Raw genomic sequence first — 6,768 nt, 5'->3', positions numbered from 1 at the left:
CCGCGGCACCTGCTGCGCTCGGCTCCTGCGCGCGAGCGCCCCCTCCAGCCGGGACGTGCCGCGGCCGCCCGGGATCCGCGGGAGGAGGGCGGGGGAAACGGGACACCCGGGGCCCGCCCGGCCGGAGGAGCCCCTGCAGGGCCGGCCTCCGCCGGGCGGGGCGAGGGAGGAGGCGTGCGGGCAGGGGGCGCGGGCCGGCGGGGGTTCCCGGGGGAGTCGGCGCGCGCTGGGAGCGTGTGGACACGGTCGTCCTTGAAGCGCGCCTCCCGCAGCCGCGCAGGGCCCCCACCCAACCGCGTGTGTCGGGTCTCCGTGACCTCTGTCGCTTTAGAGGTGTCCAGCGGCTCAGCTGCCTGCACCCCACTCCCAGTCCCGAGCCCGAGGGTCACCGGCCTTCGGGAACAACCCTCTGCCCTATTTCGAGGCTCAGATAAGGTTGATTTTTGTGTCAGCGGAGCGCGGTCAAGGAGGTGCGTTTGCCAATTTCAGGTCTCCAGTCTCCCGCAGCGTCAGGTCACCCGAGACCGCCTGCAGCACCCCCTCCCAAATCGCCATTTCCTCCCCCACTCCGAAGTGAGTGCTATGTAAGCACAATGCTAGAAGGATATGTCTCCAACCCAAGTTATGTATACACGTTATAAACGTGATGGCATTCCCCAGCCCCTCCCCAAGATCTCGGATTCACGTTTGGAACGCCTTGTGCACAGGCGCACACATCTACACTCCGCACAAGAAGACAGACCTCTCCCTCCTCTCGCCTGCTCCAGCGCCGGCGGTGCCCAGCCAGCGCTGTATAAATAACACCAGCCCTGCGGCAAACGGCTGCATTAGCATGTTTCCTCCTGCACCCAGCGCCCGGCCCCAGTGAGAATTACGCGGGACCTTTCACCCCAGCGTCCCCACATGCTGGAGAGAGTTCATATTCTGAGTTTATTAATGGAAGTCTTAAATGGAGCAATCCATTTCTGGTCTTATTTGGGGCAAAAAAGAAATGCTTTTGCTTTCTAAAACAATATACTCTAAGCTACATATACTGAATGTATTCCTTTGCATTTCAATTATTTGCTCAGCTAACCGCTGTATAATTTAGCGGAATAAATTTTTAACCTGCAGTTCAATGTTATGGGCAACACGTGCTTACTGCATAAAACGCTGGCACGTGCGAGAGAACTGTTTCTGAAGGCTACCAGTGGGTCAGGCGTTGGGGGCCAGGGGAGGTTGTAGACTTTCCTGCGTGGCTGAGAAGGGGAGATTAGATAACAATAGGCGGAAGGGGCCCAAAAGGGCTGTCAAAAACAACAAACCTCTGAGAAATGGGTCCCAAAACCTGCACGTATTTAAAGAGCTTTTGGGGGTGATCATGAATATCGCGTGTGAGCTAATGATTTTTTCCAACTTCACAGTATTTATTAGCTTAACTTTTCCTTCTTTCTTCTCCCCTCATTCGAAGAGATAAAACATGTTAAACACTGACCCCACGCCTAAGGTAGAGTAAGCGTTCAATGAATGTTAGCCACTTACTATCATCCCTACTCTGGATGTTTCATACAATCTGCATTTCTCCTTCCGAATTTAAATAAAACTTTACAGATTTCATTTATTTCCCCTTCAGCGGCTGACTTTTCTAGAAGACGTCTGCTTTGTGTTTGGCTCTGTCTTATTTGCCCACGGTCACAAGGACCCATCCGTTTTCTTATTTAAGAGAGAGAGAGAGACTGGATCTGACTATGTTGCCCAGGTTGGTCTCAAACTCCCAGCCTCAAAAGATCCTCCCAACTCAGCCTCCAAGGTAGCTGGGATTACAGGCATGAGTCCTGGCTGGCTCATATAACTCACTGGAAAAACAAGCATTGCCATTGACCGTAATGGCCATTCTAATCAGAATAACAATCATAGTGAACTTTGCAGAATCCGCTTTCAAATTCACACTCTCACTCAATCCTCATATTCAATGCCTCAAGAGGTGGGCTTTAGACTAAGCAGTGAGGATTAGGCGACTGACTACCAGATCAAAGAGTTGGCCCACAGCAGAGCCAAACAGCTGGTTTTGAACCCAGATATTCTGACTGGACATTCCAGGGTTCCTCCATTTCATCGTACAGGGGCTGATTACAAAACCATAGGAAAGAGTTTAAAAAGACATGTGTTAATGTGCGTTTTTAGGTGGCAGAAGCCTTGGCCTCAGGAAAGGAGCTTCATTGTGAAGAAGTCATTTGTCTTTGTTCTGTCAACGGAAAAAAAGACCAAACTCTGAAAAGTAATTTTAAAGAGATTTACTCTGAGCCAAATTTGAGGACCATGACCCAGAGCCACGCCCAAGAAGCCTTGAGCAAGTGGACTCGCTGAGGCTGGGTTACAGTTTGGTTTTATACATCCCAGGGAGGCAGGGGTTACAGGTAAAGTCATAAATCAATACGTGGGAGGCATACATTGGTTTGGCCCAAAAAGGTGGGCCATCTCCAAGCTGGGGCCTTACAGGTTATAGGTGGGTTAAAAGATTCTTTGGCCTGTAATTGGTTAAAGACATGAAGCTTTGTCTAGAGGCTTGGAATGTTTCAACATAAGGAGCTCTTTATCAGAGATAAGCCACTGGACATAGATTTGTTGTGTAAATAGAGGACCTGCAGGTTTGTCTTGCATAGCCTTTGGCCTGTTAATGGGTTACAAAGGATGTCACCAAGAAGGGAGGGGGGCGTGATAAGGCACGTCTGACCTCCTTCCTCTTGGCAGGCAATTTAGTTTTAGGGTATTCCTTTGGCCACGAGAGGGTCCATTTAGTCAGCCGGTGGGGGGTGAGCCTTAAAATTTTATTTTAGTTCACAGTTCCCAAAATATAATTAAAAATCCTCAAATGGTATATTCTCAGAATTTGGGCACACACTGGAAAATGGTACCCTCTAAAACTGAAGCTAAAAGGAATCAACATAAAATATTTGGAATTAACCATCTGCAGTACTGACTCAAGTATTGTAATTAAGATGTTGATTAGATTAGCAGTTTCCCTAAATCCCTCTTGGATTGACATTTGCACCAAATCTAGTCAACAAGATTAAAATGTAACTAATTTGAAATAAACTGGCCTTCAATTTCTCAAAACATACCAAGAGTGACCTTATAACCCGAACAAAAGGAGTAAAGAGGAAGAATTTGACACTCTGACAGCCTCTGGGGTGAGATTTTAGGTCCACCAGCTAGTATAGGGAAACCAACCAGACACCTGCTATCAAATAACCCTTTCTAACTGTCTGTGTGGTAGTTATCATTACCTGCTATTTTTTTTGTTTATTTATTTACTACCTCGCACCTCTATAATGTAAGCGTCTGAGTACCTTGTACTCAGCTGTATCCCTGGTGGCCAAAACAGTACCTGACACATGCAAGATACTCATTACCTATTTGCCAAATAAATGAATGTACCGAGTTATCACTTGACGAACTATCTATTAAGATCATACAACTCTGCTTACTTTGATTCTTAAGTCACCAAGCAACCTTTTCATGTTTATTTAATCTCTCAGATATAGTGCTCAGATTTCAAATGAATTTGGTAACTATGTTTCTTATTGTAAGCTATTGTGGTTACTGGGTTACTCCCCAGATGAACTTCTTGTCGGCAGTATTGGCTTGCAGATGGTGGCTTGTAGGCCAAATGCAGCTCACAGACCATAGGCAATGTTTTCAGAAAAATAACTCCTAGCATTTCAAAATTGGGAGATAGAGCATTTAGGGGGAAAAAATGTGTTTTAGGTTTCTCTTAACATTGCAGAAGGCCTGGTCCTTTTGTGTCCCCACGTTTGTGGGCCATACTTTCTTGGAATGCAACAAATGGGTAGGCGCTCTCCACTTTGCCTGCATCCTTGCCTGGTACACACTGCTCATGCGTGTTATTTGGCCCCTGAAAGCATCTGAGTTTGTGACCCTAAATTTATGTTAGCATTCTGGATTCACTGATCTCTATCAATAAGCTGAGTCATTCTCTTTTCCTTTAAAAGCATGTTAAATAATGTACCAGTTTATAATTTCCTAAAAATTGAGAAAGTAAAGAAATGAAAGTCATAACCTAATCGCCAATACACTAGAACAATTTTATTTCCTTGGAGATAACAATAGAAAAAAATTTTAGCTTACCTCTAAAGTTGATGGAAACCTAATTTTAAATCCTCCACAATCCTGTAAAAGTTAATTTCAAGGAATTGGCGTCAGGGTTGATTAACTTTAAATGTGTAAGTCATACGAAATGGATTTCACATGGGTTTTACTTGTATATTTATGTTCCTTACACGTGAATTATAGATATATCACGTTTGGAATATCACGTGTCTTTCTTTTTTCTTACTGAAGCCTGATTTCTTCTATTCATATAATTCTTTGAAAAGTAGGTTACCTTGATTTTTTGTTTTTGGGAGAAAGTGAAAATTACTGAAATTACTTCCAACTCTAGTTGTGTATACTTGAATATTATTTATATCACCCTTTGACTTTTGGAATGTCAACTCTGACTCTTTAACAAGGAATTTGACATTTACAAAACCTATCATAAATGAAAATGAAAAAGCTACCTTTGTTCAGTGGCAGAAATAATAAAAACGTCACGTAGTCTATCCGAAGGAAACCTCAAGGTAATTGCTTGAGAAAAACTACCTAGTTTTTCGAAAACACCATCCGGTACAAGCCAAATTCATCCTTTCCTATCAAAAGGCCAAGTGAGAATAGCTGAAGAGAAGACTTCCATGCAAAAGCTACTCCATTGTAAATGTGATTGATAGGGCCCAGTTACTTTCAAAGTCTGGTCAAAATTTAATTTTGAACTCTTTTACTGAGTTAAAAACAATTAATAAACTGGATGTTGGCTTTTGTTGGCTAAAATGTCACAGATGCCACTTTTGCCTTATTGTACTTAAGAATGATCTTTGTGACACACACACACGTAACAAAAAAAGACAGAATGTCAAGACTTAAAAGTGAGCATTATATGTTTCATCCCAGCATGGAAATAGCCTCTTCTGTTTGATGAGAATCATCCTAAAATTTGCAAAGGAACTTTAGGTTTCAAGTATGGACCCTGGGCGTCGGCAATGGCTATGAGATCTCCAGGGCGTAATCAGCAGAAGGGCTTGTTAGGGAGAACAATTAAGAAACAAGGGGTTAGAGGCAAGAACTTTCGCTTCCTAAGACAGATAAAATAATGCTCTTTAGATAGCCCCTTTCCTACTAATTCCAAACAGAGATGAAGAAAAACTCACAGCCGAATGGTCTGGGTCTTCTCTTAGCCAAATCTAAAGCCATTAAATGGATTTCTTCTAATGACTGGAAGGGAGAGGGTGCCAGGAGGAATGAATACTCCCAAAGGAGCTAGATCATGAGACCCAGCAAACGCTTTCTGAGGCAAGATGCTTTGACCAAGACCCTTTTTAGATAATTTTTTTCTTTAATAAGGTTAGTTTGAATTTATAACTAGGAGTCCTAAAGGACTTTTCATATTTTAAACAGTTGGCTGTGTATGCATATTATTTTCAGTGTACATTGTGGGCCATCTCAGAGGGCTTTGAATTAAGATTTATAGTTTCTATAACAAAAAATATAAACATGTGGATAGAGTCACTAAAACGTTTTTTCTAAGTTAACAGTATTTTAAGATTTTGAATTTTGAACTTTGTGGAAAATACTTTGTCTATTTATAAGGTGATTTAACTCCCTAATGTCCACGAGCACACCTAGCACACAGATCTCAGTTTCTAATACCCTTCTCCAATAAAAGGAAGCGGGGCTCCTCGGAGAATTGGCTGGGGCAGGAAACACGCAGGATGATGCCGGCGCGTGCAGTGCCGGAAAGGAAGTGCCGAACACCTCCCCCGCCCCACGCACACGCACAGCTGTAGGAGTGTGTCAAAGGGACATGGGAGCCAAATGGAAGAGCTCCCGGAGGCCAAATCTGGAACAATTTGAGCAATAAAATAAAGCGCTATTGAATAATGAACCAAAGTATAAAATAACTGTGTCCGTACTGATAAACATAAATGACTGAATAAATACATGGGTAAGAAGAGACAAATCTTCCACGCATAAGGATTTCAAATAAATTATGTAGAGACTCTGCCCTCAAGGAGGTAGAGCACAACTTCCCACCTCTCAAGCGTGGGCTACACACAGTGACTTCCTTCCAAAGAGCAGAGTATGGAAAGCGAGGAAAAAAAAACCCCAGTGAGGTTTAGTGGAAAAACCTGGTCCTCACTCCCCCAGCCAGGATCGAGGTTAACAGCAACAGTGATGAGTCGCGGGCAGAGTCTGTGCCCTTGATGGGCTGTGATGAAAACGGCACTTTACCTCCCTGACCTTTCTCCTCCAACCCCATAACCCAGTCTAACTGTGAGGAAAACATCAGACAAATCCCAACTGAGCAACACTCCAGGAAACACCTGAGCAGCACTCAGAGCTGTCCAGGTGATCAAAAACGAGGGAAGTCTGAGCACTTGTCACAGCCGAGAGGAGCCCAAGGAGACAGAACCACTAAACGCGACGTGTGTCCTGGCCGGGAGCCTGCGGCAGGAAAACGGCATTGAGATGAAAACGAAGAAAATCGGAGTAGAGATGGACCTTGGGGAACAGCAATGTATCGATATTGGTTTATGAATTTTAACAGACGTGTCAGGCTAATGTAAGATGTTCATCATAAGGAACACTGGGTGTGAGGTATATTGGAACTCTCTGTTAGTATCTTTATAATTCTTTTTATAAGTCTAAAACTACTCTAAGAGGTTTACTTTTTAA

Source organism: Propithecus coquereli, unplaced genomic scaffold (genome assembly GCF_000956105.1).
Source record: "Propithecus coquereli isolate 6110/MARCELLA unplaced genomic scaffold, Pcoq_1.0 Scaffold253, whole genome shotgun sequence".
In the NCBI taxonomy this organism is placed as follows: Eukaryota; Metazoa; Chordata; class Mammalia; order Primates; family Indriidae; genus Propithecus; species Propithecus coquereli.
Note: the sequence above shows the minus strand (reverse complement) of the source record.